The sequence below is a fragment of the Ranitomeya imitator genome, chromosome 1 (assembly GCF_032444005.1).
Source record: "Ranitomeya imitator isolate aRanImi1 chromosome 1, aRanImi1.pri, whole genome shotgun sequence".
NCBI lineage: Eukaryota > Metazoa > Chordata > Amphibia > Anura > Dendrobatidae > Ranitomeya > Ranitomeya imitator.
The window spans coordinates 1,245,268,693-1,245,292,835 of record NC_091282.1 but is presented as its reverse complement, the minus strand read 5'-3'; positions in this window follow the sequence as shown (position 1 = coordinate 1,245,292,835).

Below are 24,143 nucleotides of genomic sequence, written 5' to 3'. Positions count from 1 at the left end.
AAGGACAGGGCAGAGTCAAGGGTTACTCCGAGGCAGCGGATTTTGGGGAAGGGGAAAGTGTGATTTCATTTATTTTGATAGATAGTAACATAGTAACATAGTAACATAGTTAGTAAGGCCGAAAAAAGACATTTGTCCATCCAGTTCAGCCTATATTCCATCATAATAAATCCCCAGATCTACGTCCTTCTACAGAACCTAATTGTATGATACAATATTGTTCTGCTCCAGGAAGACATCCAGGCCTCTCTTGAACCCCTCGACTGAGTTCGCCATCACCACCTCCTCAGGCAAGCAATTCCAGATTCTCACTGCCCTAACAGTAAAGAATCCTCTTCTATGTTGGTGGAAAAACCTTCTCTCCTCCAGACGCAAAGAATGCCCCCTTGTGCCCGTCACCTTCCTTGGTATAAACAGATCCTCAGCGAGATATTTGTATTGTCCCCTTATATACTTATACATGGTTATTAGATCGCCCCTCAGTCGTCTTTTTTCTAGACTAAATAATCCTAATTTCGCTAATCTATCTGGGTATTGTAGTTCTCCCATCCCCTTTATTAATTTAGTTGCCCTCCTTTGTACTCTCTCTAGTTCCATTATATCCTTCCTGAGCACCGGTGCCCAAAACTGGACACAGTACTCCATGTGCGGTCTAACTAGGGATTTGTACAGAGGCAGATCAGAGATAGATCAGGTAGGGAAGATATGCGTGATGGAGGAAAGATAATGAGTTCAGATTTGTCCACATTGAGCTTGAGAAAGCGAGAGGAGAAGAAGGAGAATATGGCCGATAGACACTCTGGGATTCTGGAGAGCAGAGAGGTGACATCTGGGCCAGAGAGATAGATCTGAGTGTCATCGGCATATAGATGGTACTGGAAGCCATAGGACCTTATAAGTTGTCCCAGGCTGAGTGTATAGATTGAGAAGAGTAAGGGTGCTAGGACAGAGCCTTGGGGGACTCCAACAGAGAGGAGGCGAGATGAAGAGGTAGTAACATAGTTAGTAAGGCCGAAAAAAGACATTTGTCCATCCAGTTCAGCCTATATTCCATCATAATAAATCCCCAGATCTACGTCCTTCTACAGAACCTAATAATTGTATGATAGTACGGGAGTAGGAAACGCTAAATGTGCGGTTGGCAAGGTATGAGGAGATCCAAGATAGGGCAACGTCTTTGACACCAAAAGAAGAGAGGATCTGTAGTAGGAGGCAGTGGTCAACTGTGTCGAAGGCAGAGGACAGGTCTAGGAGGAGGAGTATAGAGAATTGTCTGTTAGCTTTGGCTGTAAGTAAGTCGTTGGGGAGGAGGTGGGATGGGATGGGGTCAAGTGCACAAGTGGTGAGGTGTGATTTGGAGAGAAGATGAGCAAGTTCCCCTTCAGAGATTTTGGAGAGTGAAGTTATGGGGTTTGGGCATTGGTCTGGCATACAAAGGGGTTGAGGTGGTTGGACAACAAAGACTTGCCTTGTTTGGTCTATCTTATTTTTGAAGTGCGTGGCAAAGTCCTTGGCAACAATTAGGGAACTCGGAGGGGGCAGTGGTGGGCGGAGGAGGGAGTTAAATGGGAGGGAGGGAGTATGTATGTTGTATGTATGTTTGCAGTATGCATGTAGTATGTTGTAAGCATGTATGTATGTATGTAGTATGATGTATGTATGTAGTATTTATGTAGTATGTATGTATGTATGTATGTAGTATGTATGTATGTAGTATGTTTTATGTATGTAGTATGTATGAAGTATGTATGTAGTATGTATCTTTTTCTTTTTTTTTACATTCAACACATTAGCCGGATGATGGGACTACTACTGTCCCATCATTGGCTAATGTGTCAATCACTGCCATTGTAGCAGGCATAGCCCGATGGGACTTGTAGTCCCATCGGACGATGCCTGCACACCTGCAAAAACCCCCGGCAGGCCGCACAGACCCCCAAGAGGCCCATACAAACCCCCGGCAGGCCACACAGACCCCCAGCAGGCCACACAGACCCCTGAGAGGCCCGTTCAGACCCCCAGTTGGCTGCACAGACCCCAAAGAGGCCCATACAGACCCACGGCAGGCCCGCACAGACCCCTGGCAGGCCCGCACAGACCCCCGGCAGGCCCATACAGACCCCCGCCCACACTCCATTATAGTTCATCACTGCACTATAGGAACTTCCAATTCCGGTATCCGATATCTTAAAAGTATCGAATCTCAGTATCAGAATTCCGATACAGCAAATATCATCCGATACCCGATATTTGCAGGATTGGAATGCTCAACACTAACAGAGATTCTTTATGCACAATGGGGTCTGAGGTGATGCTGCACGAAATTTCTTAGCAGAGAAGGGCTGCAGTATGTGTGCAGGCAGAGTGCAGGCACATGGATAGGGATATAAGGATGATTCTGGCCGGACTTCAAGGCAGTCTTTCGACTGTTCTGTCCCCACATGAGGCGAATGGAGGTGTCGTTGACTAATATGGGTTGTGAGAGAGAATCATACTTTCAGTATTTCCTCGATATGAGGCAGACAGGACCAATGCTGTTCAGCGTCCGGAAAGATGATGCTCACCAAGGATTGTGCAATCCAGACTTGTTTATTTGATATCTGGACATACAGCGTATAACTGGTAATACAGCACTTTCTCCAGAAATGCAGGTGTAGACAAGGTATAGTAAGATGTAGCACCAAGTATGACTGCAAGTGTGAGTAGTAAGAGTGAACAGCAAGAGGTCAAAAGACTGATGCTTTCCTAAGCCTGGTTCAAGCGTGTCCTCTCACAACAGCAAGTAAACGGAAATTGAAAAGACTTGACCCCTGAACCGGAAGTGAATGACATGCCCACAAGAATTAATGAATAACAAGCAGCCATATGGAAAAGGGCCATTGGGTGGCAGCAGAGTAAAATATAACAACATACATGGAACAGCACAGTGACATCTGGGCCAATGAGGTAGATCTGAGTGTCATCAGCATATAGATGGTACTGGAAGCCATAGGACCATATAAGTTGTCCGAGGCCGAGTGTATAGATTAAGAAGACTAAGGGCCCTAGGACAGAGCCTTGGGGGATACCTACAGAGAGGGGCTTATAAGTTGTCGGAGGCCGAGTGTATAGATTAAGAAGAGTAAGGGCCCTAGGACAGAGCCTTGGGGGATACCTACAGAGAGGGGCTTATAAGTTGTCCGAGGCCGAGTGTATAGATTAAGAAGAGTAAGGGCCCTAGGACAGAGCCTTGAGGGACACCTACAGAGAGGGGTCGAGTTGAAGCTGTAGTATAGGTGTAGGAAACGCTAAATTTGCGGTTGTAAACACATAGGAAGCATGTGCTAAATAAGTTAAAAAGTTATTCAAATCTTTATTGAACACGAAGGAACATACATATTTTAAAAGAACGTATATTTTTTCAATGGGTGAACACCAAATGGATCTGGAGATACAGAGATATGAATATCAGTAAATATAACAATCATAGTTCCCTTATGTACATAGGCCTCCTATTACTAGATTGAAATATGAGAAGAGGAAATATTAAGCAGATCTATTTTAAAATAAATATTCACACTGTTAGTGCTTATAAGAGTCGACGCCTGTGCATAGATGCAAGATCTTCCAATAATAACTAATAAATCATATAGTTAGTACTTATGAAAGTCAACATATATATATATAGACCTAGGATGAACCAATATTAATGAGTAGTATACCCTATATAATTAGATCTTTTAAAGTAATAATATGCTTCAGAGGTCTGAGAACAAAATTGAGTCAATAAGCCATTAATGCTTGTTTATCATAAAGTGATATAACAATTTATAATAAAGGTTCAATAGTATAGGGAACAACTAAAGATCGCAAGGAGACCAAAGTTCAAAAAAGGGGAAACCTCCTCATACAAAATAATATGCACCCTTTAGAAGTTAATAAATGTGCTAATTTTCAATGTTATTCATCATTCAGTAAAATAGTACTGTTGAAATCAATGTATAATCACCATAGCATACAAATTTAAGGTGCACAGTGCTTGTTCAGCCATAAAGTGGTGACATAGAGGAGAAAAAAGATTTTAAGTTAGAAAGATACACATGAAATATGTTCCTCAGGATACAGCAAAGTCAAAAGGCAAAAATAACAGCTCCTACAAAGTCCTCTCACCGGAATTATTTTGCTCAGTTATGTCGGACTCAATCAGTAAATATAAAACATTCAAAACATCATACAGACAGCATGGTTCTCAAACAATTTGTATCTACTATACTTTCTGTAAATCTACCAACTGGTGTGCCGGTCTAAACCCGCTCCTTGTTACACCCTGGAAACTAGGAAAAGTATATGAGTGTAACGTAACGGCTCACTTGCATTACAGCACAACAGTTTACAATATTGCAATCAGTTACCTCTATCCCCCAACCAAATATCCCTTCCCCACTTCAATGGACTCAGAGGAATAGTCCATCCTCAACTATACCGAAAGTACCATAACAGTTAACTAACTAAGATGGCTACTGAGCTGTAAACGAAGTCTATCGAAGTTTAACAATTATCTTGAACTATAATGTTCCTCAGAAGCTCTCTCCTGAAACAAAAAGAAGATCAAGTTTGGTCTAAAGTCCATTGCATGCCATGACAGGACCTAGACATGGATTAGGATTCTTAATTATGGAACAAACACGAAACATGGCAACAAATCAAAAAGTTCAAATCTGAACACTAATTTTTGCAATAAATGTGGCCTGTAACAGTCAACATGCCTATCCCTCTAACTACAGACTCTATTTCAGGGTTGAGTATTTTGGCATGAACATATAGTGATGTGCGTGCACGATTACCCACTGCGGTGGTGCAATGGGCCTTAGTTTTCTTACCGACCTGCACCTGCTCCGGATAAATAATCGGTCTATGTCGGTTCCCTCCAGCAGGTGACTTATTTCCTCAGTAGAGTTCAACACCTCTCATGTAAGGTCCAGGCCTTTTCCGTCATCCCTGAGCAGCATTCCAGGCAGAAATCTCCTCACATCTTATAGGTTCTGGTCACGGACAGCTCCACTTTGCTTTGTACTCAGTGGCATGCTTCTAGGAGAGGATGTTATTGTCTTCCCCTCCAGCACATGCTCTCTCTGTTCTCATTAACTGCAGACTGACCATAAAATGGCCGCATTTCATCTTCCTGTGTTTCACATCACCTCAGATTATAGCTCGGACTCTGAAATTTAGTATATATCTTATAGTCCTTCAGTAATGTCTTAGGCTGGTTTCACACTTGCGTTTTGATCTGCAGTGTTTGTACCGCATATAAACACATGCGTTTTTTTTTCTATGTTTAACATTAAAAACGCATGCAGTTTTTTTTGGAAGTGTTTGGCCGCGTTTAACGACACATGCGTTTTTTTGCTGCATGCGTTCTATTGCAGAAATGCAACATGTAGTAATTTTAAGAGGCGTTTTTTTGACGCATGGAAACGCATGCGTTCGTTTGCATTTGATTTGCGTCAAAAAAATACATTGGTGTCTATGGAAACGCATGCGTTTTTAGGCACATGCGTTTGGTTGCGTTTTTGAATGCATGCGTTTCAATTAAGATAACCATGTCTAGACTCTGATAAGCCATGGCCATGGCCATGGCTTTCAGGACCGCCCCCACCACGATGCAGCAGTACCCTGGCAGGGCTTTATGTACCCCCCACCATGACGCAGCAGGACTCTGGCATGGCCGATCGTTCGACAAGCGTTATGGACTGTGAGACAGTGCAGCCGGACCCTGATGGGTCACCCGCCACCACGCTACAGCATATGAGCCGACCAAGACGTCCCCCTACCAGGCAAAACTCAGAAAAAAACTCTTCGTATTCCTCCCCCTTCACCTACCGATGTGTCTGTCTTGTCTGTTTTGTCTCACCCTTCCAGTGCTTCTCAAGCCTCTCATGTGTCAAGCCCCATCCTCGAACTTCCAGACCCTTCTAGTTTCATTGCCCCTTCTCCTGCCACCTCTGCGTCGTCCATGGTTAGCCAGGCCTCATTTCTTCACACCCCCCATTTACATCACTATACCCCAAGCCGACGCAGTAAAAAATAAATTTTTGCAGTTGTTTGTTAACAAAATAAAAAAAAGTTTGATTTGCCACAATTATGTTTGGTTTATTGTGTCTATCGCCGCCGGCAACACACACCGTGCGCCAAGAAACGTCGCCACACACTTACTTTTTGGGCCACATCATATCTCCAGTAGTTAAAAATAAAAAGACTGCAGCTTTGTGTGTCTTTAGTATACAGACATGAGGTGGGCCAAAAAATATAACATGTATCTCCATATTCTCTTTTTGTCTATGCCTAGTGTGCCAGTATGAAGAGAAAATGGTGGAAATACAATGCAGTCCTCTACTGAACAGGTCAGGTGTCAAAAACTCATTAGTTATGACACCTGACCTGTTGAGTAGATAACTGACTTGTGCATAATCTATTACACACAAATTGAGGGCACAATGTTTGTCACACGCTACATATCTATGCTCACCTGCCCATGTGTCAGAAATAGTGAATTCATGAGCCTGTATATGTTTATCACGAATTCATTATTTCTGACACCTGACTTGATGAGAATAGATAGCGTGACAGTGATTGTCTCTTCAGTTTGTGTCCAATGGATACATGAGAAGACAAACATGACGCAATAACGTCAACAAGCTTACCAATAAAGCAACATGGCTGCCATTATTAGCAGTACGTGGCCAGTGTTTTATATCAGTATTTGTAAACCAAAACAAGGAGTGGAAAAATTATAGGTAAATTATGATAACATAATAACTAGCACCTCTGCTTGTATCACCCACTCCTGGTTTTGGATTACAAAAAGTGATATTAAATACCGATCAAATACTGCCAGGTTTTGTGCAACCTTGGTTTAGAGAGGAAAAAGATAGGAGACACGGTCAACACAACCAACACTAAAGTTAATTAATGTGAAATATTATTTTCATTGTAGAAAATTAATGGTACAGATAAAGATCCAACAGGACATTTACACAACATTGTCCTGCCATGACACCCGTCCAATATCTGAATCAAAAAAGGCAGCAAATTGGTCCCGCATGAGACCAACGGCTGCAGTTGACCGCAGCGGGTGATGCTGGAAATCAGGCAGTGGGTGTGCAACTGGTTCATCCAGTTCAATGTTGGGTCGCTCCTTAGTAATTATGTAATTGTGGAGAACCACACAGGCTTTGACCACCTCTTCAACTGTTTCCACTTTTAGATTTATGGCTGATGCAAGAATGCGCCATTTAGTGACCAGAATGCCAAAGGTACACTCTACTGTTCTCCGGGCCCTGGTCAGTCTGTAGTTGAAGATCCTTCTAGTGTGGTCCAAGTCCTGACTGGAATAGGGCTTCAGTAGATTTTCATACATCTGGAAGGCCTCATCCCCAACCATAACAAATGGCAGCGGTGGACCTTGAGTGTTGGGGAGAGGCTGTGGAGAAAATTGAAATTGTTGCCATACACACGCTGGCCCATATCCGAGCTCTTGAAAGTCTGGGAATCGTTGCCACGGCCAACAGCTCCAATGTCCACGGCAATGAAGCGACAGTCCGCATCAGCTATTGCCATGAGCACTACAGAAAAATATTTTTTGTAGTTGAAAAACTCTGATCCGGTTCTGGCAGGTTTGATAATGTGGATGTGCTTTCCATCCACCGCTCCTAAACAGTTGGGGAAATCACACACATTCCAGAATTTTTCTGCAATTTCATGCCACATGTCCGCAGTGGGTAGGGATATAAACTCATCATGGAGTACATTCCACAAAGCCCGACAGGTGTCCACAACTATTCCGGACAGGGTGGATATTCCAAGCCGGTATTGGAAGTGGAGGGATGATAAACTCTCCCCTGTGGCAAGAAATCTAGAAGAAAAACAGAAACAAAAACACAACATTACAATCTATTCTTATTATGGTGTGGTTACCTAAAAAAAGGAAAATACACAAAAAATACATCTCAGAATAACGTAAATTTGGACTGTCATTGGTTTAGATTTTGAACGTACCTTAATGTCACCAGCAAACGTTCCTCGGGTGGAATCGCTCTACGGAGCTGGGTGTCCTGTCACCGTATGGCTCCTTGGACACGAGACAGCAAATCCCGGAATGATTCTTGCGACATTCTCATGTACTCCTGGAATTTCTCCAGGTTGGCATTCAGCTCGGCATAGAGCGTGTGATAGGCTCCACGGCTCTCACGCACTTCAATAATGGGGTGCCTCCAAAAACGGCTACGTTGTCTCCTTCTCCATCTTTCGCAATTTCGGTCTTGCTCCCAAGCAAAAGCACAGGCAAGAAACAGCTTGAAGCTGAAATCCAGGATGAAATAAAAGCTCTCCATGAGAAGATCCATCATAACACATGATACAGTAGCAAGCTGTTAAAATTTCAGTAGCCCTAGGGTCTATATATAGAGATCCCATCATATACACCCTCTCTAGTCCCATTGGTGGTGTCTGGTTATCTTGATTTTTGTCTTGTGAAATTTCTCTTCTTTCGCACCAAAAACGCAAACGCAGGAAAGAACGCATGTAAACGCGTACAAACGCTGCATTTTTTAGCCGCATGCGTTAACGCATGCGTCTAAAAAAACCGCTGCGTTTGTACGCGTTTACATGCGTTTTTTCCTGCACTTGCAGATGAGTTCAAAACGCTGCAGATCAAAACGCAAGTGTGAAACCAGCCTTAGGCAACAGCGATTTCTTGTGATCGAATAACAACATTACTCCAAATGATCAACTATATTGACAACAGGCACAGAATTATACTGATGCGGACACAGCTATACACATTTATATCACCCTGGTGAGCCGACACATCTCACACCTGTTTTCTGGAAGTTTTGCTCCTTCTATAATTTGTAACTAAGAGCACTTCAGTTTTCTGAACATGCTCCCTTGGATTCCTATGGATAACAGCTGCATGATGAGATGACAATTTCCTTACTTTATCTGTTTGTCTGATGTTACCACTAGAGGTTGCTTAGAAGCTTACTGTATTCCTTTTTTTATGAAATTGCATATACAGTATTTATCTCCCAATGTCCCCTGCATATACACTGGGGGAACAATTATTAGGCACTTTGTATTTTTAATGACAATTTTTTTTATTGAACAATTCCAATGACGTCATTCAATCCAAAAGATGAAAAAAAAAAAAACCCTGAAAATAAAAGTAAGTAAACGCAAGGTATAGTCTTTCTTAGGAGAACATCTCAGTGTGCAATTATTGGATAACTACTGGTGTACAGAATTATTATGTCACAATTAAAAAACACACATTTTCTCATATCAATTGTTTATTTTCATCTGATACAGTGACAATAATAACCAACAACTTAAAATCTACAAAATGGATTCCTAACATTTAGAAAACAAAAATATCAGTAACCGATATACCAACCTTCTTTGCAAATTATAGTCATAAGCTTCATTCAAGGAGTTTGTCAGTTTCTTAAAGGAGATTTGTCAAATCATTTTTGTGCAGTGTAATAACAGTATCCTGAATCAGCCCTTGGGCAGCCCTTTTAACCCCTTACCGGCATCGGACGTACTATACCGTCCGATGCCGGCTCCCCTGCTTTGATGCAGGGCTCCGCGGTGAGCCCGCACCAAAGCCGGGACATGTCAGCTGTTTTGAACAGCTGACATGTGCCCGTAATAGGCGCGGGCAGAATCGCGATCTGCCCGCACCTATTAACTAGTTAAATGCCGCTGTCAAACGCAGACAGCGGCATTTAACTACCGCTTCCGGCCGGGCGGCCGGAAATGACGTCATCGCCGACCCCCGTCACATGATCGGGGGTCGGCGATGCTTGTGAATGGTAACCATAGAGGTCCTAGAGACCTCTATGGTTACTGATTGCCCGTCGCTGTGAGCGCCACCCTGTGGTCGGCGCTCACAGCACACGTGCAATTCTGCTACATAGCAGCGATCAGCAGATCGCTGCTACTGTATGTAGCAGAGCCGATCGTGCTGTGCCTGCTTATAGCCTCCCATGGAGGCTATTGAAGCATGGCAAAAGTTAAAAAAAAAGTTTAAAAAAATGTGAAAAAAATAAAAAAAACATAAAAGTTTAAATCACCCCCCTTTCGCCCCAATCAAAATAAATCAATAAAAAAAATATCAAATCTACGCATATTTGGTATCGCCTCGCTCAGAATCGCCCGATCTATCAATTAAAAAAAAGTATTAACCTGATCGCTAAACAGCGTAGCGGGAAAAAAATTCGAAACGCCAGAATTACGTTTTTTTGGTCGCCGCGACATTGCATTAAAATGCAATAACGGGCGATCAAAAGAACGTATCTGCACCGAAATGCTATCATTAAAAACGTCATCTCGGCACGCAAAAAATAAGCCCTCAACCGACCCCAGATGATGAAAAATGGAGACGCTACGTGTATCGGAAAATGGCGCAATTTTTTATTTATTTTTTTTTAGCAAAGTTTGGAATTTTTTTTCACCACTTGGATAAAAAATAACCTAGTCATGTTAGGTGACTATGAACTCGTAATGACCTGGAGAATCATAATGGCAGGTCAGTTTTAGCATTTAGTGAACCTAGCAAAAAAGCCAAACAAAAAACCAATGTGGGATTGCACTTTTTTTGCAATTTCACCGCACTTGGAATTTTTTTCCCATTTTCTAGTACATGACATGCTAAAACCAATGATGTCGTTCAAAAGTACAACTCGTTCCGCAAAAAATAAGCCCTCACATGGCCAAATTGATGGAAAAATAAAAAAGTTATGGCTCTGGGAAGGAGGGGAGCGAAAAACGAACACGGAAAAACGAAAAATCCCCCGGTCATGAAGGGGTTAATATATATAACTTTCACTGATATACGTGGCCCGGTTGTGCTCCTGTAAGTCCTGGAAAAATATATTGTTGCATAATTTGCAAATTAATACTCTCTGCTTTCCCCAACCCATAATCCCACTCACGCCTCTGCACTGGCGTCTCTGATTCAGTCACTCTGCAGTACGCTCGAGGATTGAATCGCAATCATTGTACTGGTTGTCTGCTCTCCTGATCTGAGAGTGATAGCTGCATAGAAATACATGCTTTCACAAGTCAAGCGTATGTAAATGTGAAATGAATATTCACCACTATGCTCATCCGTAATCCCGCCCACCTCTCCCGGCCGACCTCAGTGATTAGGTACATAAATAGAAAGAATCTAGCACTCAAGTTGTGGTGAAATAAGATGAAAATTATATTATATGGTCCACACTGTGTGTACAATATTTGACGTTTTGGTCTTACATAGACACTTTTCAATCATACACACTGATGACCCTGAGAGATCCTGTTCAGGGAAAATTGTATGGTATGAAAACCACAAAAAGAGAAAAAAAATCCTCCAATATTCAAGAAAAAAAACACAAACAGGCAGAGATGCTTACCTGTCTAACTGGGCCTAAATACAATTGCACTGACATGGTGCAGCGGACCCAAGTAAAATGGCAACTGCACGGGTGCAATAATACCAAATGAAACAGCCAGCCTTCCATCAGGGATTGGCCGTGTGGCACAACAATGCAAAAAAAATATACTCTGCATGTGGCAATGTTCACACAAGGAATGCAGAGCATCTGGTTCTCAGCCTATTGATGACGCCCTATGGCGGGCTGCCCAGTGCTAACTATGAAGCATCCTGTGTGAACAGAGGCCACAGTTTACAGAACCATTTGGGCCAAACTGCATCCCGAAAAAAATACAACATGCAAAAAAACATATCAATATATGTAAGGTATTGGTTGATATTCTGGCCATAATATGTAAGCTGGCATCCCGCGTCAAAGGTCCTTACCTTTGCCAGTCCTACTCTAACAGACCTTGTCTGCACCTGCTACCGCATACTCCTGTCCTCACTCTCCTAGTCATGATATGGACTTTTGAAGATCGGTGAGTGCAATCCCATTTTTTCTTCTATTATCGTGGATTTGAGCTACATGTCTCTTCTGGAAAAGCACCCGAAATCTTAAGATATAGTGTGTCATTGAACCGTACACCTGACGGAAATAAGCCAAGCAGTATCGGCGGTGCTATCTGCTTTTATTCTTTTTTGAAATATTGCTTTAGTATTACCACATAATCTTCTTTTCTTATGATGCCATCTATTTTGTGAAGTGTACCAGTCCCTCTTGCAGGAAAACAGCCACACAACATGATGCTGCCACCCCCATAATTCACAGTTGGGATTGTGTTCTTAGGTTTCCAAGCTTCTCCCTTTTTCCTCCAAACGTAACGATGGTCATTAGTAACCAAAAAGTTCAACTTTAGTTTCATCAGACATGAAGGTCTTTGTTCCTGTGTCCATTTGTAAACATGAATCTGGCTTTTTTATATTTCTTTTGGAGTAATAACTTCTTCCTGGCAGAGTGGCCTTTCACTGTGGAAACTAACACAATCTTACCAGCTTCCGCCATCATCTCCACAAGGTCTTTTGCTTTTGTCCTTGGGTTGATAAGCACATGTAGACCAAAGCACATTCATCTCTGGGACACAAAACCCTTCTCCTTCCTGAGCGGTTTGATGGCTGGATATTCCCATTTTGTTGGTACTTGTGTATAATTGTTTTTACAGATAACCGAGGCACCTTTAGGTATCTTGAAACTGTATCCAAGGATGCAAGTCCACAAATCTCTTCCTCATATCTTGACATCATCATATGGGCAGTCCAGAATTGTTTAAAGGCATAGTAATCTTAGCGCATGTAAATTTTTGACTTTGCAGTAAGTAATAATAATGCCTTAAAACATTCTATCTATCTCATTGTTCTGGCATTTGGCAAATATTAATAATTATCATAATCCTAATTGACGTAAAATGGGAAAAGTTTATTTTGATTTAATTTCAGATATTGAATAAAGCATGCATACGTGTCTTTTTATATAGAGTATGTAAACAGAGTTAACGTTTCTACTTCTTTGTCTTGCTCAGTGGTGGTCAGGCTCTGGCACCCTCACTTCGGCTATGTCTCTGAGCACTGAAAACCTTGCACTTCTGTGTCTTGCCCAGTGGTAGTCAGGTTTAGTCTCCTCACCTCGGCCATGTCTCTGAGCACTGAACACCTTGTACTTCTGTGTCTTGCTCTGAGGTGGTCGAGCTCAGTCTCCTCACCTCAGCCGTGTCTCTGAGAACCGAACACCTTTTATTTCTGCATCTTCCTCACTGGTGGTCGTGGTCGACCTCCTCACCTCAGCCATATCTCTGAGCACTGAACACCTTGTATTTCTGGGCCTCCAGGGAGATTGCAGTTCTGGAATATGATAATACTGGAGGATAATGGCATACTGGTCAATTCACGTTTGATTCTTCTCAAATCTTTGGTAATTTATAATATGCAAATTGCCTCTTCTGAGAAAAAGAGGACTTAAACTCTATAGCGCCACCTGTTGGAAGTAGCGATCCTACAAGTCACAATCAACCCTTTAACGAGTCGTGCAATATGACTTAGGATAAAAGTCAAATCAGTATCTCAATTCGCAGACACGGTGTTTCGGGCTGTTGGCCCTCGTCAGTGCGAAGCATGAGAACTGATTTGGCTAGGTGAGAGGCTCTGGACTGGGGTCTAAGTGGTATGCATGTATGTATGGATGTATGTATGTATGTATGCATGTATGGTAATCTATATGCTATTTTTTCTTAATACATTTTTTGTGACTCTGTTTATTGAAACAAAACTTTTTATCAGTCTCTGATCGCTTCCCAATATCTGAGCAATTTAATGAGTGCTGTATTCCTCTGTAAGACTGGTAACAATTTGGAATTTAGTCTCTTTTTTACACCCATTTAATCCATTTTAACCCATTTAGCCTGCTTAATAATTCTTCACACTCTGATAAAGAGCGTTGTATCTTTAGACCGCTCTGCCCTCATTACACTAATACACATCATCTGATCTGATAAGGTCAACATATTCTCTTGCCAAATAATTGTGCACAGTGTATGTCTGGATAGAAATTTATGAAGCAACTATTCCAATTATTGGCTACGGGACAGATTTCCCCCGTCTGGTGCATCAGTTGCTGCATCGGACAAGTGCAGTGGCCAAATCCCAATGTGTCATGTAACCAGAGATTAGAAGCAAAAGTGTGAAAAACCATGATGGCATGGCGGCTTATGTATCTTATATCAGCTTTGCCATCAATTGAACTCGGTTTGGGTTGTATGAGGTTCAGAAAGCAAAACGGCTTAATGTAATAGATAGGTGACAGCATAAACCTGTCCAGAGGTTTCTGCAAGCATTAAGATTTAAAGGGAACCTGTCATCCCCAAAATCGAGGGTGAGCTAAGCCCACCGGCATCAGGGGCTTATCTACAGCATTCTGCAATGCTGTAGATAAGCCCCCGATGTATCCTGAAAGATGAGAAAAAGAGGTTAGATTATACTCACCCGGGCAGGAGTGGTCCGAACCGGTGGGTGTCGCGATCCGGTCCGGGGCCTCCCATCTTCATAGGATGATGTCCTCTTCTGGTCTTCATGCTGCGGCTCTGGCGTACTTTGTATGCCCTGTTGAGGGCAGAGCAAAGTACTGCAGTGCGCAGGTGCCGGGAAAGGTCAGAGAGGCCCGGCGCCTGCGCACTGCAGTGCTTGCTCTGCCCTCAACAGGGCATACAAAGTGCGCCTGCGCCGAAGCCACGGCGTGAAGACCAGAAGACGACATCATCTGATGAAGATGGGAGGCGCCGGACAGGACGGCGGCACCCATCTGACCGGACCGGGACCGGAACCGCCCCTGGGTGAGTAAAATCTAACCTCTTTTTCTCATCTTTTAGGATACATCGGGGGCTTACCTACAGCATTTCAGAATGCTGTAGATAAGCCCCTGTTGCTGGTGGGCTTAGCTCACCCTCGATTTTGGGGGTGACAGGTTCCCTTTAATATTTTCAATATAAGACTATTAAGAAGATTTGGAGACCTGTTTCAGAAACACAAAGTTCTAACTAAGAATGAGAAGAATAGAATGTTGTACATTGTGTTCACAAGATAACATTCAATTTACGTGCAAATATTTGGGTCTAACATCATATCTGTTATATAGCGTAATGATCTTTCTCAGAAATTTCACACTCTAATTCAATCTTTCAAAGTATTTATTCCTTCAAGTGATAAGAAAAAAAGTAGAACAAAGAAAACATGTTTCTATTCCTCCTTAGTAAGGCTTTGAAGTGCTCACAAGCAGTCCCCGGTTAATACCTCATCTGCCCCCATCCATGGCTGCGAGCCATATGTTTAGCAATTACAGCACTACTGCTTTCTCTGTGCCATTTTTATTGCCCTTATGCCACGCTTAGGACGTCTTTTGCATAAAGATTAGTCACAAATCTGTGAAAAATAAATGATGCTTTTAATGACTAATTCCGTGATGCAATCAGTATTCCAGGCAGAGCTAAAATTCCATGGGAAACGGCACATGACACATTTCTATGTGATTCTATTCTTTTGGTTGCTTTTTATTTTTTTTTATTTTATTACAAAAGAGAAAGGGACATTTTGCAAGTTGACGTTCAGCAACCTACTGCGCAATCAAGAAAGAATGGTGGAAATCAAAGCTTGTCCCCGAGGAGATGTAAGCACAAATCAGTTCTAACACCCCTGTAAACCATTCTTTGAAAAAAAAAGAAACACGATGTTTCCCTTTCTCGAAGTACTAAAACACCAGCTTGACTCGATTTTTAATGACATATATTTGAATATTTCCTTCTTCTCTCTTTTATTTGCCACATATCAAAATGGTTACTGTGATGTTCATCATAAATATTGAAACCATTTTCTTCATTTACCCCATCCTGGAGTAATTCGAGTAAATTTTGAACATTTTTTTTTTCTTATATTTGAAACAATTTATTTCAATATAAATGTGATTTATGCCACTATACCAGAGAACAGATTGCTCTGCTATTTGCGACTCTTGTAATCGCCGAATTGTTGGCACAGCATTGGCTCCACGGGGATGTCGAATGGAAAAAAATTAAATCAATACAATTGATAAGTCAATAAAAATACTCAGCAACGTAAATAAAATAAAATAATTTAAAAATATAGTAAAACAATTTAGATTTTTAATAAATTAACTGCACATTATAAAGAATAATTTTAAAAGTATAGTCCCTATTTAATTTCCTGTAGTTATTACTGTGCTGCCATTTTCAGTTACAGTCTTCTAGTTACAAGTGATTTTCATGGCTTCTCTCTGAGTTATCCCCTGTTCTGCTCTTAGTTTTTTATTTTCTTAACCATTTTAAATCCAAGCCATTCATTTCCATTCCTGACTAGGAACAGTACATGCAATTTAAAGAGCTGTAATTTTGTTCTTGTTAAGATATTCAAATAACTTTTGCATCTATTTTTAGTGGTATTTTTATGCTATTTTCATTCTCTTTTTAATTAATTTATTTTTCTTAAATGAAATTGATGAAATGTGTCACTCACAGTGTTGAGCATTCCGATACTGCAAGTATCGGGTATCGGCCGATATTTGCTGTATCGGAATTCCGATACCGAGTTCCGATATTTTTGCGATATCGGAAATGGGAATCAGCGTGTGCGGTGCGTGTGGTTCCAAGGGTCTGGAGGAGAGGAGACTCTCCTTCAGGCCCTGGGATCCATATTAATGTAAAAAATAAAGAATAAAAATAAAAAATATGGATATACTCACCCTCTGAAGGACCCTGGCTGTCACCGCTGCAAGCGTCTGCCTCAGTTCCTGAGAATTGCAGTGAGTGAAGGACCTTCGATGACGTCACGGTCACGTGAGCATTCAGGTGACCGGTCACCTGATCGCGACATCACGAAGTTCCTTCACTCACTGCATTCTTAGGAACGGAGGCAGACGCTTGCAGCAGTGACAGCCAGGATTCTTCGGAGGGGTGAGTATAGCCATATTTTTTATTTTTATTCTTTATTTTTTACATGAATATGGATCCCAGGGCCTGAAGGAGAGTTTCCTCTCCTCCAGACCCTGGGAACCATCCAGGATACTTTCCGATATTTGTGTCCCATTGACTTGCATTGGTATCGGGTATCGGCGATATCCAATATTTTTTGGATATCGGCCGATACCATCCGATACCGATACCTTTGAATATCGGAAGGTATCACTCAACTCTAGTCACTCACATTCTTTTTTAAATATAAACAAAGTACCAATAAAATAAATTTTACATTTTGCTACCCTTGGAATAGCAAATATTTTTATATATATCGGACACGATTGGTAATTTTTTTTCAATATAGTCGAGACTTATAATATCAGTTTGGATTGGCCTTGGCTTTTTTATTATTTATTTTTCTGCTTTTTATTTATTTATTTAAATTTTTTTTTTAAATGCTCAGAAAAGACCTTTGGGGGTATTACAATATTTTGTTGAAGATGTTCTAACGGCCTTATAATGATTTGAGTGACTGCATTCTGTTTGTCCCTTTGCTATGACACCAAAAATATAGGATGCTTATACCTGGTGAGCATAGTTCTCCTCCTCTGCATAAACAAATCTCAGTTTTGTTGTATTTTTTTCCAACAAATTATCCATTTTAATTATCTGGTCACTGCAAGGGGCTACTTCTTCCATGTAGGTGGAGCGTCTCTCTCTTATTTCCCATGTTTTGATTAGATTTTCTCTTCCTCGGTTATATTTAGTTTTCTCTCTTCCTCATATGTTCAATGTGAAGGTGATATGCCCCCTTCTCTGGAGCTGTTTGTATGGCTTTTAATTTCTCTAACACAAATAGAGTCATTTCAGTCTGAAGGAATAGCATATAAATCATTCTACCAGGAGTCTTTTCTATTATTTTCAATACAATGACCATCTTCCTGCCACGTTATCAACTTTCGCTCTCCATCTTTTTGAATGAAGACTGTAGGGACTTAGGCTTCTTTCACACTAGCGTCGGAATCTCCCCGTCGCAGTGCGTCGGGGAGAGATTCCAATGCTAGCATTTGCTGCATTGCACAATGGGTGCAGCGGATGCATTTTTCCGGCGCATCCGCTGCCCCATTGTAAGGTGCGGGGAGGTGGGGGCGGAGTTCCGGCCGCGCATGTGCGGTGGAAAAAGCGGTCCGTCGGGAGAAAAAAACGTTACATGTAGGGTTTTTTTCTCCCGACGGTCCGCCAAAGCACGACGGATGCGAAGTGTGCCAATCCGTCGCAAATGCGTCGTCAATAGAAGTCTATGGGGAAAAAACGCATCCTGCAAGCACTTTTGCAGGATGCATTTTTTCTGCAAAACGACGCATTGTGACGAATTTAAAAAAACGCTAGTGTGAAAGTAGACTTACTAATTGGACACTATGGAAGTTTCATCTCTGCCTTACAGTCAATTCCATAGATATCTATCGACCATTTTACTCTCTCAAGAAATGGCAGGTGGTGCTTATGTGAAGTGAGCGTTTGTAAATCTTTATCTTTAACTTGCGTAACTGTTCACAATAACAGTAATTTTGACCAGGGGTGCTCAAGCTTATACATACCACAGTCTATGGTGGGGATCACATAGATTTCCAGGTGATTGAGACTCTTAACTGTATGGGTGTACACTATTACAGCTAAATCTTGTGGTAGAGGAAAAAGCATGGTCTTCCTACTTTAACATTCTTCGTTTTGACTGCTGCAGGTTAGTTAAGTCCAATAGCCTACCGAACGAGAAGTGGTGCACAGGACATCAACTTCCTGGCACGAGTGGAGCAATTACATAGATTGCTGAATGTGAGTGGTTAGAGGAGGCTGGATTTTTATAAAGCTGGGAAATCTACATCATCTGGCCTTTCCTAATGATGACAGTGAACAAGCCATAACCTTAGCAGGCTAATTAAGGTCTGAAACCTTGGTGAGGTTATCTGAGTATATAAATCTCCAAGGATGCTCAAACTTTTTCATTGAGACATTTTCCTTTTTTTAATTTTTAAAATGTAAAACATGACTCTCTTGCTCTCTCCATATATATATATTCTAGCTGGTTCCAGCCAGCTAACGCTCGGCACACTCATTGCTATCTAATTAACGCTGCTGGTGATTAAACTAAAGTAAATAATGACAACATTCAATAGCGCTTATGCAGGTGGTAAATTAACTTAATGAAGTTAATAACAATAATAATCATTAAAAATCTGAATAGTACTACTAATACATTTTATTCACAGTGTAAAATCAAAAACAAACTGGATTCAGTAAGATGTGCGTTTTTTGTTCTCTCCAGCATCTAAACAAATTTCATAACAAAACATAAATTAAGTTAAAATTTCTCTGTAAACACAATTAAATGTATAGTTATTTTCGTCATTTTCAAAGATCTTTCTGTGACTTCTACCAGGTACAATTTAATGTTTGGGGACGGAATTATGTGTGGTAATGTGGTGGGTGGGGCGGGATTATGTGTGGTGATGTGGTAGGGCGGGATTATGTGTAGTAATATGATGGGGGTGGGATTATGGGTGGTAATGCGGTGGGGGCGGGATTATGTGTGTTGATGGGGTGGGGGCAGGATTATGGGTGGTGATGGGGTGGGAGGCGGGATTATGGGTGGTGATGGGGTGGGGGGGCAGGATTATGGGTGGTGATGGGTGGGGGGCAGGATTATGGGTGGTGATGGGGTGGGGGGCGGGATTATGGGTGGTGATGGGGTGGGAGGTGGGATTATGGGTGGTGATGGGGTGGGTAGCAGGATTATGGGTGGTGATGGGGTGAAGGATGGGATTATGGGTGGTGAAGGGGTGGGGGGGTGGGATTATGGGTGGTGATGGGGTGGGGGGCGGTATTATTGGTGATGATGGGGTGGGGGGGTGGGATTATGGGTGGTGATGGGGTGGAGGGTGGGATTATGGGTGGTGATGTGGTGGGGTGGTGGGCGGGATTATGGGTGGTGATGGGGTGGGGGGTTGGGATTATTGGTGGTGATGGGGTGGGGGGGTGGGATTATGGGTGGTGATGGGGTGGGGGGGTGTTATTATGGGTGGTGATGGGGTGGGGGGTGGGATTATGGGTGGTGATGGGGTGGGGGGGCGGGATTATGGGTGGTGATTATGGTGATGGGGGGGTGGGATTATGGGTGGTGATGGGGTACGGGGTGGGATTATGGGTGGTGATGGGGTGGGGGGTGGGATTATAGGTGGTGATGGGGTGGGGGGCAAGATTATGTGTGGTGATGGGGTGGGGGGCGGGATTATGGGTGGTGAAGGTGTGAGAGGTGAGACTATGGATGGTGATGGTGTGAGGGTCGGGATTATGGGTGGTGATGGGGTGGGGGCGGGATTATGGGTGGTGATAGAGTCGGGGGGTGAGATTATGGGTGGTGATGGGGTGGGTGGCAGGATTATGTGTGGTGATGTGGTGGGGTGTGTGATTATTTGTGGTAATGGGGTTGGGGGCAGGATTATGTGTGATGATGTGGTGGGGGGTGGGATTAGGTGTGGTAATGGGGTGGGGGGTGGGATTATATGTTGTGATGTGTAGGGGGGCAGGATTATGTGTAGTAATGGGGTGGGGGGCAGGATTATGTGTGGTGATGTGTTGGGGCGGGATTGTGTGTGGTAATGTGGTGGGAGGCGGAGCTACTGTGCATGGGGCGGTATTAGCGAGTAATCACGATGCCTCTTATATATATAGATATATATATATACAGTACAGACCAAAAGTTTGGACACACCTACTCATTTAACCCCTTTACCCCCAAGGGTGGTTTGCACGTCAATGACCAGGCCAATTTTTACAATTCTGACCACTGTCCCTTTATGAGGTTATAACTCCGAAACGCTTCAACGGATCCTGGTGATTCTGACATTGTTTTCTCGTGACATATTGTACTTCATGATAGTGGTAAAATTTCTTTGATAGTACCTGCGTTTATTTGTGAAAAAAACGGAAATTTGGCGAAAATTTTGAAAATTTCGCAATTTTCAAACTTTGAATTTTTATGCAATTAAATCACAGAGATATGTCACACAAAATACTTAATAAGTAACATTTCCCACATGTCTCCTTTACATCAGCATAATTTTGGAACCAATTTTTTTTTTTGTTAGGGAGTTATAAGGGTTAAAAGTTGACCAGCAATTTCTCATTTTTACAACACCATTTTTTTTTAGGGACCACGTCTCATTTGAAGTCATTTTGAGGGGTCTATATGATAGAAAATTCCCAAGTGTGACACCATTCTAAAAACTGCACCCCTCAAGGTGCTCAAAACCACATTCAAGAAGTTTATTAACCCTTCAGGTGTTTAATAGGAATTTTTGGAATGTTTAAATAAAAATGAACATTTATCTTTTTTACACAAAAAATTTACTTCAGCTCCAATTTGTTTTATTTTACAAAGGGTAACAGGAGAAATTGGACCCAAAACATTGTTGTCCAATTTGTCCTGAGTACGCTGATACCCCATATGTGGCAGTAAACCACTGTTTGGGCGCATGGGAGAGCTCGGAAGGGAAGGAGCGCTATTTGACTTTTCAATGCAAAATTGACAGGAATTGAGATGGGACGCCATGTTGCGTTTGGAGAGCCACTGATGTGCCTAAACATTGAAACCCCCCACAAGTGACACCATTTTGGAAAGTAGACCCCCTAAGGAACTTATCTGGATGTGTGGTGAGCACTTTGACCCACCAAGTGCTTCACAGAAGTTTATAATGCAGAACCGTAAAAATAAAAAATCATATTTTTTCACAAAAATTATATTTTTGCCCCCAATTTTTTATTTTTCCAAGGGTAAGAGAAGAAATTGGACCTCAAAAGTTGTTGTCCAATTTGTCCTGAGTACGCTGATACCCCATATGTGGCAGTAAACCACTGTTTGGGCGCATGGGAGAGCTCGGAAGGGAAGGAGCGCAGTTTGACTTTTCAATGCAAAATTGACAGAAATTGAGATGGGACGCCATGTTGCGTTTGGAGAGCCACTGATGTGCCTAAACATTGAAATCCCCCACAAGTGACACCATTTTGGAAAGTAGACCCCCTAAGGAACTTATCTAGAGGTGTGGTGAGCACTTTGACCCACCAAGTGCTTCACAGAAGTTGATAATGCAGAACCGTAAAAATAAAAAATCATATTTTTTCACAAAAATTATATTTTTGCCCCCAGTTTTGTATTTTCCCTAGGGTAACAGGAGAAATTGGACCCCAAAAGTTGTTGTCCAATTTGTCCTGAGTACGCTGATACCCCATATGTGGGGGGGAACCACCGTTTGGGCGCATGGGAGGGCTCGGAAGGGAAGGAGCGCCATTTGGAATGCAGACTTAGATGGAATGGTCTGCAGGCGTCACATTGCGTTTGCAGAGCCCCTAATGTACCTAAACAGTAGAAACCCCCCACAAGTGACACCATTTTGGAAAGTAGACCCCCTAAGGAACTCATCTTGATGTGTTGTGAAAGCTTTGAACCCCCAAGTATTTCACTACAGTTTATAACGCAGAGCCATGCAAATAAAAAATATTTTTTTTCCACAAAAATTATATTTTAGCCCCCAGTTTTGTATTTTTCCAAGGTTAGCAGGAGAAATTGGACCCTAAATGTTGTTGTCCAATTTGTCCTGAGTACGCTGATACCGGATATGTGGGGGGGAACCACCGTTTGGGCGCATGGGAGGGCTCGGAAGGGAAGGAGCATCATTTGGAATGCAGACTTAGATGGATTGGTCTGCAGGCGTCACATTGCGTTTGCAGAGCCCCTAATGTACCTAAACAGTAGAAACCCCCCACAAGTGACCCCATATTGGAAACTAGACCCCTCAATGAACTTATCTAGATGTGTTGTGAGAACTTTGAACCCCCAAGTGTTTCACTACAGTTTATAACGCAGAGCCGTGAAAATAAAAAATCTTTTTGTTTTCCCACAAAAATTATTTTTTAGCCCCCAGTTTTGTATTTTCCCAAGGGTAACAGGAGAAATTGGTCCACAAAAGTTGTTGTCCAATTTGTCCTGAGTACGCTGATACCCCATATGTTGGGGTAAACCCCTGTTTGGGCACACAGGAGAGCTCGGAAGGGAAGGAGCACTGTTTTACTTTTTCAACGCAGAATTGGCTGGAATTGAGATCGGACGCCATGTCGTGTTTGGAGAGCCCCTGATGTGCCAAAACAGTGGAAACCCCCTAATTATAACTGAAACCCTAATCTAAACACACCCCTAACCCTAATTCCAACGGTAACCCTAACCACACCTCTAACCCTGACACACCCCTAACCCTAATCCCAACCCTATTCCCAACTGTAAATGTAATCTAAACCCTAACCCTAACTGTAGCCCCAACCCTAACCCTAACCCTAGCCCTAACCCTAACCCTAGCCCTAACCCTAACCCTAGCCCTAACCCTAGCCCTAACCCTAGCCCTAGCCCTAACCCTAGCCCTAACCCTAACCCTAACCCTAGCCCTAACCCTAGCCCTAACCCTAGCCCTAACCCTAACCCTAGCCCTAACCCTAGCCCTAACCCTAGCCCTAACCCTAGCCCTAACCCTAGCCCTAACCCTAGCCCTAGCCCTAGCCCTAACCCTAGCCCTAATGGGAAAATGGAAATAAATACATTTTTTTTTATTTTTCCCTAACTAAGGGGGTGATGAAGGGGGGTTTGATTTACTTTTATAGCGAGTTTTTTAGCGGATTTTTATGATTGGCAGCCGTCACACACTGAAAGACCCTTTTTATTGCAAAAAATATTTTTTGCAATACCACATTTTGAGAGCTATAATTTTTCCATATTTTGGTCCACAGAGTCATGTGAGGTCTTGTTTTTTGCGGGACGAGTTGACGTTTTTATTGAAAACATTTTTGGGCACGTGACATTTTTTGATCGCTTTTTATTCCGATTTTTGTGAGGAAGAATGACCAAAAGCCAGCTATTCATGAATTTCTATTGGGGGAGGCGTTTATACCGTTCCGCGTTTGGTAAAATTGATAAATCAGTTTTATTCTTCGGGTCAGTACGATTACAGCGATACCTCATTTATATCATTTTTTTATGGTTTGGCGCTTTTATACGATAAAAACTATTTTACAGAAAAAATAATTATTTTTGCATCGCTTTGTTCTCAGGACTATAACTTTTTTATTTTTTTGCTAATGATGCTGTATGGCGGCTCTTTTTTTGCGGGACAATATGACGCTTTCAGTGG